Here is a 13,658-nt window from a genome sequence, read left to right as displayed (position 1 = left end):
TGTTGGTCCAGGATCTTTCTATGCACAACTGGAGACCCTGTAATGTTAGCACCAATCTCAAGAAGCAAGAGCAGTGTGCAGTTTCTTGGATGCCATCCAAGATGGTCTGCCTCTGAGCCAAAACAGCAATGTGTTGTTCCTCAGACCAGGATTAAGAAACACAAACAAGACACTCACCCAGTGATGGTCACAACCACCAATCAATGGTCACTGCAGAACTCCCAAGGCAAAGCCCCAAGTGGGTATTTTTCTCCACCCCCGGGAATCCCCACCATCGCAGTGAACATCCTCCAAAGCGCACACTTACAGTCACCTGCATTTGGTGTTTGGTCTGAGACTGTACAAAGGGCACATTAGTGAGCAATGACCTCTGCTTTCTAAGACACTGCAAAGGCAGATGTGTACAAAACTCAGCAATCCATGTGCTTTCCCAGCAACATTTAGAATTGGTACTTCCTGGCTCTATCTGAAGTGTTCTTTAAAAGGGGTAAGCCAATGACATGTGTGTGCACGTGTGTGTGTATATGTGTGTGTGTGTGTGTGTACACATGCACCCGTGGGTGGTAGATGATAAGGACATGTGGTTTCAGGGTTGGGACCATGTGTGCACTAATACAGAATAAAAGTGAGTATAATGGATGTGTGTAGGTACACACGAGCTAGTGTGATTTTCACTGGATGTAAATAAAATAAGATCTGCCAGGCATACCTGGCCTCACCTGGTTCACGTCTCACTCCCACAAATAACATTACAAGAAAATCTTGGGATAATAGCTAATGGTCTTTTTTCAAGCATACAGTAAGATTCAAGTATTAATGAAGAACCCTATGAGTTCCACGTCACACAGCCACACTATTTTAGCTAAATGAGGAATGAGATAAACATCTATTTCTCTCCCTTATTTACCTAATACTTAGTCAAAAACAGGTAAAGTAACATTTCAGACTTATCAAATTTCTGACTGATAAGTTAAACTGTTAACAACTGCATTGTTTAGACAGTGCCTTATCTGGAGATGTCGGGTCTGTCCCACCACAGGCATCACAGACATCCTAGCCTCAGCCTTCTTCCCATTCTTACAAATTCCCCTACTCTATTTTTGCACAGTGTTTTATTGTTGTCAAGGTCATGTGACCACTAGGCAAGAAAGCTGGGATTATAAAACAATGGTAAACTCCTAGTCTACGGCTCTTCTGCACTTTTCACTTTACTACTCTACCTTTAGCAGAGGATTCAGTGCAAAAGGAATTAAGTAATAAGCTGGTTGATATCAGGTCTTAGCCTGAAAGTGACTTGACTTTCAAGAGTCTATTTCTGAGGATTGATGGACATCCAAAACCAGGGGCAGAGTGAAAGTGAAGGCAGGGCAGAGGGGACACATGCCCTCAGGCAACAGCATATGAGCACCCCAAGAAGCTGAGTGTTTGCAAATCCCAATGCCAAAACTATGGTCTGTGCCCAGTTCCCCCTGGGCACCACTTTCCCTCACTGCCACTCTCTGGCTAATACCTAATACAGCTACCTACCAAGGCCAACCAGGTACCCAGAACCCAGTCCAGACTTAGGACTCTGGCTAGTTGAGGGCCAGTGGATTTCTGGCCTTGAGAATAACCTGTTTTTTTGAGTGGTGGAGAGTTCAGTCCTGCAGGACTGGGCCACCCATGGAGACTCAAGGTCTAGAGATTTTCCTGTTCTCATCAGACCTCCCATCTTACTGCACTGAAGTCTCCATTAAGACTGACTGTGGGGCTTCCCTGGTGGCGCAGTGGCTGAGAGTCCGCCTGCCGATGCAGGGGACACGGGTTCGTGTCCCGGTCTGGGAGGATCCCACATGCCGCGGAGCGGCTGCGCCCGTGTGCCATGGCCACTGAGCCTGCGCGTCTGGAGCCTGTGCTCCGCAACGGGAGAAGCCACAACAGTGAGAGGCCCGCGTACCACAAAAAAAAAAAAAAGACTGACTGTGAGAGGCATATGGACAAGGCTGCATTCTGAACTGAACTCACTCAGCTCCTCAGGACCTTAGGGTTCTGCACAAGAACACACGTCCTGAGGAATTCCTCTGGCTCCATTATGCCCGGACTTCAGCCTCAGTCTCGCCTGGAACCTCGTGCTTCTCCCTGCCTTGGCCTGGCTCCCCCCAGGCAGACACGTCAGTTTGCCCATCTAGTCTGTGGCCTCTTCCCAGCAGGAGGCCCTTGGCTTGTCGCAGCCCCGACAGTTTGGCAGGAGGTACAAACTGATCTTTCCGGGGACACTGATCTGGACAATTCAGCCTCATTCAGGAGATCCAACTCTCAGAGGGTCCAACTCTGATGTGTTCTTTCTTAAACAGGACATCCCTTTATGAAGCTTCCTAGCCTTTAAAACACTCACATTAAAAAGAGAGCAACATTTTATTATGGCAGATATCATGGACTCACAGGGCTTCTTAATTTTCAGTTCCAACGTCTGCTGCCCAGACACAATCTTTTTGCCATCTGTGTCAGGTTAGTTACAAAGCACTGTTATTATTCTGGGCTACACAATGTTGGCCCGACCTACCCAGATACAAGAAATTTTGCAGATTGATTTAGTTATTCTGTTCATATAAATGAATCCAGTTGTACAGCTGTTTCTGATTAACCAATGTACTGCTGGAGTTATATACAAATAATTTTATAGTGAACTCAGCAACTACAAGGACAGGAGCAGTGGAATCTAGTGTCACCTCCCAGAAAAACAAGCAGGAGCAACAAGGGCAGGGGCTTTCAACCACACTCCAGGTTTAAATTCCTATCTGCTATGATTCACTTTTTCCTCTTGATGTAATTCAGCATAACTTATAACTAATGCTCTCAAAGAATGTTTGTCTTCAGACTTTAAGATTCAAGAGGGAAACCCAGTTAGCTGTGCAAGCTTAAAACTCCTTTAAAATTTCCCATCTTTGCGTTTTATAAGTTTCCATTTTTCCTGGTAAGACATTTATATTTCCTGAGACATTTCTTACATAATAGACTTCAGAAAGAGAAAACTGGAATCAAAAGTTCTGTATTTACTTTGTTATATGTAGATATCAAGTGTTTTGTTTCATTTCGATACAGAACAATTAAGCTCAGTGAGCTTAGGCTCAAGTTTCTCTTCTCCAGGTCTAGAAGACAAACCATATGCACATTAGAAAATTAAGGAAAAGACAGGGCATGAATAATTCAAATGAATGGAATTAAAAAAGAAAAAAAGGTAAAGAGAGTGACAAGTGCTCCCTAAAGAAATCATGTGAAACAAAACAGGAAAAAGAGATTAGAAAGTTTATACTTCTAAAATGAATTACACTGGCAAGGATGTGGGGAAACAGATATTTTCAAATAGTTTTAGTAGGACTATGAATTACTACAACTTTTAGAAAGTAATACCACTTTAGGGACTGTGACAGAAATCAAAGCTTCTGTATGCTAGTATGTTCTGAACACATGGATATTCGGGGAAGAACTGTAGTAGCACAAAACTTGAAATAATATGAATGGTTAAATTACGGAATATCAGTCAGCCATAGTATAAATGAGTTTTTAATTTGGAGAGAATGGCTATAATGTTTTGTTATGTTAAAAAAAAAAATCTTGGGACTTCCCTGGTGGCGCAGTGGTTAAAACTCCGCCTGCCAATGTAGGGGACATGGGTTCAATCCCTGGTCCGGGAAGATCCCACACGCAGCGGAGCAATTAAGCCCGTGAGCCACAACTACTTAGCCTGCGCTCTACAGCCCGCGAGCCACAACCTCTGAGCCTGCATGCCACATCTACTGAAGTCCACGCGTCCTAGAGCCCATGCGCCGCAACTACTGAAGCCCACGCACTCTAGGGCCCGCATGCCACGACGACTGAGCCCGCACCCTTGCAAATACTGAAGCCCGTGTGCCTAGAGCCCATGCTCCGCAACAAGAGAAGCCACTGCAATGAGAAGCCCACGCACCGCAACGAAGAGTAGCCACCACTCACCACACTACAGAAAGCCCACGTGCAGCAATGAAGACCCAATGCAGCCAAAAGTAAATAAATAAAAAATAAATCTTGTGGATATCAAAAAAGATATCTTCACCCCCATGTTTATGGTAGCATTATTTACAACAGCCAAGATAAGGAAACAACCTAAGTGTTCATCAATGGATGGATACAGAAAATATCTCACACACACGAATATTATTCAGCCAAGAGAAAGAAGGAAATCCTTCCATTTCTGACAACATGGATGGATCTGGAAGGTATTATGCTAAGTGAAATAAGTCAGAAAAAGACAAATACTGTATGATCTCACTTAAATGTAGAATCTAAAAAAGCCGAACTTGTAGAACCAGAGATTAGAATGGTGGTTACCAGGGCCAGGGTAGGGTGGGGGGAGGTAGGAGAATTGGGAAGATGTTGGTCAAAGGGTACAAACTTGCAGTTAGAAGATGAATAAGTTCTAGGGATCTAATGTACAGTATTGTGATTACAGTTAACAATACTGTTTTAAATACTTGAAAGTTGCTAAGAGACTAGATCTTAACTGTTCTCATCACTAAAAAGAAATGATAATTATGTGACATGTTGGAGGTTAGCCAATCTATGGTGGTAATATATTACAATATATGAGTGTATCAAATCAACTTGTTGTATACCTTAAACTTATACAATGTTTTGTGTCAATTATGCCGCAATTAAAAATCATGTAGCCTAATGTGTATAAGGTTTCTATTTTTAATAGAAAAACTATATATGTGCATATATATTTGTACATAGTTTTATAAGCAAAGAGAAAAGAAGGGCACACCCCAAACTGGTAATATTGATTACCCCGAGTGGTTAGATTTGAGAGACATAGGAGAAAAATTAACTTTTTCTTTGTATATGTCTTTCTCTTCTGTTTTATTTATATCAAGCACATAATACTTTTGTAATCTCAACAAGGTAAAAACTATAATTTAATTTTTTTTTAAGTGATAAGAGTCACATTTTCAGCAAAAACTAGGAAGCAAAGACTGAATTAGAAAGACTGAGCACCTGGCTTGGTGGTTGACAAAAGGGACATGTTTCATCACAGCAAAGTAGAGATGATGTATGCAAAAATTCCGTACAGAAAGGAATGTTGTGGTTAAAGTAATACCATAATACCCCATGCACAGTCCTTTAACCAACTGAGAATTGTTTTCTCTTTTTCTTCTGCCAGTTCCTCATCAAAGGGAGAGGATTAAGGGGGGGAAAGGTTTACAATGTTTAATTAATAAGGTTCTAGCTCCAACATCTTTGTAAAGTACCACGTAAAGTAATCCCCAATTTTAACAATGATCTAATTTTTTATTTTGTCTCAAACAACACGTGAGGCTTTTTTTTTTTTTAAGCAGTGCTAAAACTCTAGGGAAAAGAATAATGTGGCATTTTACTCACAAAACCTGGGATTATTTAAACGGATGCTTTGGGTTAAATGTTAAACCATGTGCGGCAATCAAAGTCTTGCTCTAATAGATAAGAATAGGCACTGCTAAAGTAAATTACTACTTTTTAAAAATCTTTAAAAAGACTTCAACTACTTTGCCTTTTTCTAGGCCCTCAAAAATTGAATTAGAAATGTCAGTACCATCTGAAAACTTGTCTTAGTGTCCCCCAGCCTTCCTTCTGGGGCCTGGGAAAGATAACTGGTTTCGTCTTGTTGTATTCTCCCTGCCCCCGCCCTTTTCTCTCAATCCATCACCCCGGTCCTTCCTGAAAGACCCTCCCGCAGCACATACGTGTGCTCCTTACATTACATGAGCCTGCTCCAGAATACCCATTTCTTCCCCTTTTATGTCTGGCTGATCTGTCTCCTCTATTTAAATATCCATCCCCATAACACAAGTCTACTGTGGTGAAGACACTGACCTCACTGTTTACATTTTTTAAAAAAAAATAGCTAGGGTACATGTTTTCTCAAGATCTTCTCCAAGGTCTAAAGGTTCTCTGCTTTCAAAATCTATCCTGCCTAGGGCAGAAAATAGTCTCAGAGTTTCCTGAAATATTATTTGATAACATGTTCAACACTTCAAAATTGCATCAAAGATGTGGCCAGATTTCTTTCTTGGTCCCTCCCAGGCCTAAATTCTTCAGTCAACAGACCTAATCTCCTGCATACGTCTATAGAAAAATGCTCGGGAAGTTTCAGAAACGGGCTGGGTGACACACAAGTGGTTGAAAAGCAAGAAATTCAACCAACTGCCCATTTGGTCTGTGTAAGCCAACTAAATGATTATATTGATGCTGTCACTGAATTGGTTGGTTGTCTGACTTGACTCAATGGACTAGATGTCTGGGCATCATTAGCAAGAGCTAACAGATGAGAAGATGGTCATTGAACAGGAAAATATATCCAGCCGGACAGCAGAATGCCATGCAACTATTAAGAACATAGTAGCAATATGTCCAAGAAACGCTAAAACTATCAGGCAAGCAAAATGCAAATAACCCAGTCTCAAACATGTGGGGTGGAGGAGGGAGAATAGGAGGAATGTAATCAAGCTGTGTTTAGCTGTTACAATGAGGTAAGGTGTACACATTACATATTCAGTATTTAAAGTAACCAAGTATTGCCTATGAGACAAAATATATATTTAAATAATGTAAATGTGTGTGTGTATATATATATATATTTATGTGTGTGTGTATTGCCTATGTAAGAAAAATAGAACATATGTAAAATTAACTTTTATTTTAAATCGTAATTGACTCCTCTGGCCAAGGAAACTATTTGGCCCTCAATTTTCCATTTTATTCACCATTTCCTTCCTCCTGCAGACACCTCTTACCTGAGAGAACTATTTATCCTCCAAATACAAAGGAGTCTGTGGCAGTCTGGGGAGAGGCTAATGTCCTTCAATTTTGCTTAAACTCCTTTCTCAAGTTGTACATCACCTCTTAGCTCAAAGAAAAAGATGGAAAATCCGTGGGTGGGAGAGCCTGAACACTCACTAATGTGGAAGTGAACCACATACAGGCATTAGATCAGGAAATGTTACTTCTTAGGTTCTACAATAATAATTTCCACATTCCCCACAAGAACACAAAATCCCATTCCTTTATTATTAGGATCATTGTTATTTTTCAATTTGGAAGAAATAAAGATAAACAGCATTTAAAGATACTTATGTATGTGATGAAAAGTAATGTATTATACATATCAATCATGGTGAAGGATGAAATCACTCTTAGGATGAAACTTGTTTCCCAGCATCTTCAGAAGCCAACATCAAAATCGATTTTGCCTTCATAAAAAATTCACTCACCTCAAACCTTACAACCAGAGTGGTGGAAATAAACTGTCATTCAACAAACATTAATTGAGAACCTACTATACAAGAACCTACTGTTTCTGAGAGAATGTAAAAAAAAAAAAAATTAAGTTATTTCCTTCAAAGAGTTTACAATCTAATGAGGGAGAAAAAAACACATGCAAGTGACTCCAATACGGAATAGAGTGGATTCCGAGCCACAGGTGAGGCCCAAACAGACAGCAATGAGAATTTACTAAGAAGAGGATGAATCGGCTCCAGAAGAAGACGGCGTTTCGACTTTTCTTAAGAAGCATGTTTTTACAATGTGAACCATGTTCATCGAAGCCACTGAACTAACAAAATTTGTAGGTGATTGTGTCTCCTGTTTATTTTAGCTGTATTCTTCTCTTATTGAGTATTAACAAAGTCTGCTATTTTTCTTCTCAACAAGTACTTGTGGCCAATATGAAGAATCTATAGGATTCAACACACAAGTGAGGAGAAGGGCAGTGTCAAGAGAAGAAATGGCAAAGCAGAGGCATACAGATGGGAATGGAAAAGAATCTTTGGCTGGAGTCCACAGCAATGAAAAGTCGTGTATAATACAGCAGAAGGTGAAGTTAAGGGTTAAAAGTGCAGAGCTTGGAATCAGACTGCCCCAGGCTTGAATGCTAGTTCTGTCACTAGCTGTGTGACCTTGGGCAGGTTACCGAACTTCTCTCAGTCTCAGGCTCCACATACATGTATAGAATCTACCTCACGGGGCTGTGTGACTATTAAATGATTCAATTAAATGACACACAGTAAGTGGTAATGTTAAAGAAAGGAAAGAGGGAGGAAGGGAGGGAGGAAGGGAGGGAGGGAGGAAGGATGGAAGGAAGGAAGGAAAGGAAGGAGAGATTTTGTAAAGCTTGGGCCAGATCACAGAAAGCTTTGAAAATCTGATTCACTTAAATTAATATAACTAAGCAATAAAAGGAAATTAAAAGGAAATTACTGAGTTACAGTGGAAAGATGGCTTATTAGAAGAGAAACAATATATCCCTCGTAGGCAATGCTAAAATGTTAGAGTCAGCAGATTTTGTTATAGTCAGCAGATTTTTATACATCTGCAGATTTTGGTATCCACAGGGGGCCCTGGGCCAATGCCCCTCGGACACCAAGGGATGACTACTTGTATAACATCACAGCAACATGGTTTTACAATATGAACCATGTTTCTGAAGCTTCTAAACTAATGAAAGTTGTAGGTGATTGTTTTGCCTGTTTATTTTAGCTACGTTCTCCTTTTATTGAGTATTAGCAAAGTCAATTATTTTTGACTTCTCACCAAGTATGGACGCCTGACCTGAAGGCTGCAATGCTGAGCGGCTCCCCAGGAATCAGCCAACGTTTCTTGGCTCCTGGCCACCAGAGAACACGAGAGCAGAGCTGCTCCCATCCGGTGGGCGTGGGCGCTCTACCTGTGACCAAAGCAGCTTGGCCTGGGACAGGCGGTCCCCCTGGTCTCCCCACACGGATGAGGGCCACTGTGCGACCACCACAACATGTTACCCCAGCACTTCCTGGTGCCAAAGGGACAGGAAAGTAGCACATCTCTCTTCCCCTGGCCCTTTATCTGCCCTGGTCGTCTCAACAGAGTAGCTTGATTGGCTAAGCAGATACCACAGGCTGGTAGCCCTCCCCTCACCCCCCACACTGATGTTCTCCTCTGTGATATCCCTCCTCCTCAGCTGTTGAGAGAATACATGAGGTGATCAGTGTGAAATGCTCAATAAACTACAGACAGCTGAGGGATCATTATGTGTTACTTTATATACAAAAGCAGTTCCTATGTTTAGGCTCTTTTTTTATTTCCATATGGAAAGAGGAATACCTACACAGTGTTTTGCGCAAATTAACACTGATAGTAACAGTGACCCCCAGTCTCGGCCTTGGCGCCATCTTCTGAGAAACCTCCGCACCACGAGAGCGAAGGCGAGCAGTCCCTGCCAGTGGGCTGAGGCCGTAAGAACTGGAGACTGTGGGAGTAGATGTGGCAAGGGAAGGCCGCCATCGTTCTGGATCACTGGGTTCTCAAGGGTGCCCAAGAGCTGTTGGGAGAGGAAGGATAGTTTGGGGAGAAGCAGAGGAGGTGGTGGTGGAGGAAGAAGCAAAGGCGCAGGCTGAAGCGCAAAAGAAGAGAGATGGGGCAGAGGTCCAAGTAAACTCGTACACCCACGGAAGCCACGGGAGCAGAAACAAGGGAAGCCAGAGGCCAGGCACGCTGGTACAAGTCGTCGGACTGCATGCCAACTGTCTAGAACTTGTCTCAATGGATCCAGAACATTTATGGCCATTCTGATCGCCTCGACCACCTCTGAGAGGCCCATCTTGCTGGTATCAAAACGGTCCCTTTCAGTCCTTTGCCCTGGACTTGTGACATTCTGGACTAGTTCTGTTCTCAACTGTGGCTGAATGTAACATGTGTACAATAAATCATCTCTTTTGCTGTCTTCGCTGAAGAAAAATAATAATAATAATGGCCCACAAATACCTAGCAGCCGCATGTCCTGGATAATCCGCCAAGTGATTCACATCCATGACTTCATCCGACCCTCAGAACAACCCCGTAGTACAGGTGGTTACAGTACTCTGATTTTAAAGATAAAGAAACAGAAGTCGCAGAACATGTGGAAGACAGAGCTGGGAATGGAAGATCTGCCTGACCCCCTGGCTCACGGTTTTACCTTTAGGGACTCTGCAGGTGGTAGTGCGTCAGTACCACCTGGGGGGGGCTTTCAAAAATAGATTCCTGGGCCTCACCCCAGCCTTACAGAATCAAGCCTTTTTAAGTCACACCCACGACTAAGGACCAGCGTACTTCAATACTGGTTAAAGCGTGTTAGGTAGATAGCGTTTCTCAACTAATGGAAGGTATTCTGGGGAATATGGTGAGCCTCAGAGTTTTTATTACTTCCAAGTATAAAAGGCAGAGTTAATTATTCTAACCTGACCGTAATCCCTACAAGGTGAGAACAACTGATAAATGTTGGGCTGGGCAATGAGGCCCGTAAGGAAGTATTCATTTCTCCCAGGGAGGAGGAAACTGAACTGCTCCTCAGTTGGAGCAGGGAAGATGGAACACAATGTACACGTGCCTATGAATCTTCCCATGCCTGGCACATGGAAGACACTTGGTAGATACTCGTTAGATAGACAAATGAGGGAAGACTGACTCCCTCCAGCTGGAAGTAATTTCACTTTCCTCTGAATTCCCTGTATTTGCTCTGTACCTTTTTTTCATCTTATTTACCACATTCTACCCTGCATTCCTGCTGTTCAAAACCATGTCTCATCTCTACCAGGAGGTAAGCATTCAGGGACCAAACCCCATCTGCTTCTGAGCTAGGTCTCCCCTTCTACCCTGGCACAGGGCACAACAGTGACCCCTAAAAGGGACCCTCAATGCCAAATGAGCATGTTGCTTGATTTCAACTGTGAGCCGATTCACATACGTGGGTCCTGGCTATTCACAAGGCCTAACCGTCCAGCACTGCAACATAATTGTGGATTGCTGGGTCACAGTGGCAGAGAAGCCTCTATGAAAATCATTAGGAATTTGGTAGACCTCACGGGAGGGCAGGCTTCCGTAAGATGACGGCTCTGGGACACACAATCCCAAATAACAGATGCTGAAAACTGAAGTGGTTACAGCAACAACAACAAAAGGCACTTTTCTTTAATTCTGTTCTCCTGATGTGCACTGTAAAAACCATGTATGTTCCTAAAATTACAACCGTAGTGAGTAACACCCTGAAATATCTAAGACAGTGACGCAGACCCAGTAACAAATACTTCCCACAAAAGCGGGCTCATCCCTGGCCAGAGCAACTAAGACAGTGCGTTTAAAAAGTAAAGGCATCCCACCTCCTCACTGCCCCTGTCCCACAACTTTAGCCCTTTATTGTGTCTGTGTGGCCCTCCAATGCCCTGTGCTGTGCTGCTTTTTGCTGTTTCACACGCCATTATCCCACCTGATCCTCACACGATGAGATGGAGGAAGAGCAAAGGTTATCAACCCCATTTCTTGGATGAGATAAGTGAGGCTCAAGGTACACAATATGCATGATAGGCCCAAGGGGCCAGAAAGTGGCTGAACACACAGTAGACACTTAATTGCTGAAATGAACAAATGAAAGAAGGCATGAATCTCTCCACCTGGAAGTAATCTCATTGTCTCTAAATGTACCAGAATCTGATGTTACCTTGCTTACAAATCTCTCTGTTCTACATCCCACAAACCTAAGAGTTTATGTGCTGCTCAGGGAGCCAAAATTATGGCAGAGGTTGGGTAGGTCCCAAGGAAGAAGATGATATTAAAATGTTTTAATAACATCTGCAGAGTCTAGTCTGCACAATTCCACTCAACAGGTAATGGGCTCCTACAGGTGGCGGCGGATTTGGTCCCTGAGAAACTCAACCTTGTGGGGATGTCAGGCAGGTAAAGATACACAGCAAGAGTGAAGGCAGAGTTGTAAGCACTGTAAAGAGGGATTAAGATGTAAATATTGCTGGCCTATGCAGGATCTCTTACCTCCGGAAGTCAAAAAGTATTTTATGCAAACTGAAAAGGAAAATTCTTCGGAGTTATTTTATCCGCTAGAGAAAAAGACATTTTTTTTGAGGAGGAAAAATATGCCCATGACTCAAAATGAAGCTGCAGTATTGTTTTGGAATTGCCTTGGGAAACTGGCAAAAGAAAACCCACCTAGGGCGGGACTCTGTCCAGGGGCTCCGCGGCTGCACCACCTAAAGCCTGGGACTACCCACGGCCAGCGATTGGGGGTGGGGTCCAGTGACCATGCAGGGGACAATAGTGACACGCAATTTTCAGAAAAAGGTACCAAGTCCATCCAGTCACTGCTGACAACCTGAGAGGCTTCCCAGAGAACTGAGATAAAGTCAGGAGCCGGTGGCCCAGGAAGGAATATGTATTCCTCCGGGATTGAGCAGGACCAAGGACCTGGCCAGGCTGGGCCCCTCGCAGAAGCACCCTTTGTTAATCTCAAAGAGTTCAAAGTCTAAACACGAGTTGAAGATTTAGGGTCCCCCTGACTGGGTCAGCTGGTTTCTCTTACCCTTGCAACTTTCTTTAACTGTTCTATTTTAAAAAGAAAATGTAGAGGGAATGAGACTGCAGTGAAGCTGTCCGGAAAGTTCGGGAGAGGCCCCGGGAGAAAATCGCTGACGGGGACTATAAGTCCTCTAAGGTCACTGCACACATCGAACGCGCGCGTCTACACCGCCCACTGCGCGAGCAGCAGCCTGGGGCACCCGGCGGGAAGAGAGTTTGGGAAGCCGAGTTGCGGGATGGGTACGATTCCCCAGCGAAGAAAGCGAAGCGGCTCCAGAGCAGGAACTGGCCCCGGGGATGCCCGAAAGTCCCCATCCGCCGGCGCTGGGGATGGGGAGCAAGGGGGAAGACGCGCCCCAGCGCATCCCCGCGAAGCCCCTGCCCCGGGTACCCACAGCGCGAGCGGGGCCGAGCCCCCCGGGCGGCCCCAGGCTCGGCGGAGCCAAGCAGCGCGCCCAGCCCCAGAGGCGCCCGCGTCCGGAGCCCATCGGTCCGCGGCCCCTTCTTCCCCCGCCCGCCGGCCAGCCGGCAGGACGCGCGAGCCGCCGGGCCCGAGTCGAGCCCCCCAGGAGACCACGCGCCCGCGCCCCCGCCCGCAGCGGACGCAGCCCCGACGTCCCCGCGGCCCCCGCCCGTGCCCACCCGGCGCCGAGCCGCGCCGCGCCGCCCAGCCCTCCCCGGGGTCCCCGGCGGCTGCCAGGGTCTCCACGGGCGTTGCCCTGAGTCCCCGGAACCCGGTCGCGCCCTCGGTGGCGGCGGCGGCGCGTCCCTTACCGCGCAGCGGCTCCGTGGGGCTCCAGGGCCTCGCGGCGCGCCGGGCATTTTTTTCTGGGAAACTTCTCCCCAGTCCGTAGGGCTGAGCAGCTGGGCAGGAAAAGTGCTCAGCGCCGGGAGGCTGCGACCATCCGGGAACTTCGCTGGGATGTAAACCCTCCCCCTCGGCTGCCGGTCCCCACCCCCCTGCGGCCCTGCCACATGTGGACGCGCGGCGAGGCAGCCGTCTGCCCTTCGCCCTCCTGTCTGCGCGCCGCGCCCGCGCTGCCCCTTGCCGAGGTTCTGCGCCCCGTGGCCTCGGGACCCTGGAGGAACGTGGCAGTAGTGGGGCGGTTAGGAGTCTGGGGCTCGTGTGTCGCTCCGTCTCCCTCCCCTGTGTTTGCAGAGGAGCGGGAACTGGAAGGGGTGTCCAGCCGAGGGCCCTTTCCCCCAAGGACTGCAAGCTCTCCAGCTTCCCGCTGCCGGGGTTACCCCCCCAACCCCGAGGGAAAGCCTTTTCTCATCGCCTTCTCCTC

The 13,658-nt window shown here is 45.7% G+C and overlaps 1 protein-coding gene across 4 annotated transcripts in view; it reads right to left on the bottom strand.

Moving 5' to 3' along the window:
- Positions 1–13,317, bottom strand: part of WIPF1 (WAS/WASL interacting protein family member 1) — a 114,411-nt gene extending 101,094 nt beyond the window's left edge. For 2 of the 4 annotated variants that reach the window (XM_067741489.1, XM_067741488.1), the window contains exon 1: positions 13,144–13,317. The gene's annotated coding sequence lies outside the window, so the exon portion shown is untranslated. Of the gene's footprint in view, positions 1–2,004; positions 2,142–13,143 lie in introns of those variants that run through there. The other 2 variants (XM_067741486.1, XM_067741490.1) reach the window with 2 other exon arrangements.
- Between the last annotated feature and the right edge of the window lie 341 nt (positions 13,318–13,658).

This window comes from Pseudorca crassidens, chromosome 6 (assembly GCF_039906515.1).
Source record: "Pseudorca crassidens isolate mPseCra1 chromosome 6, mPseCra1.hap1, whole genome shotgun sequence".
In the NCBI taxonomy this organism is placed as follows: Eukaryota; Metazoa; Chordata; class Mammalia; order Artiodactyla; family Delphinidae; genus Pseudorca; species Pseudorca crassidens.
This window is presented reverse-complemented; position numbering and strand designations above follow the sequence as displayed.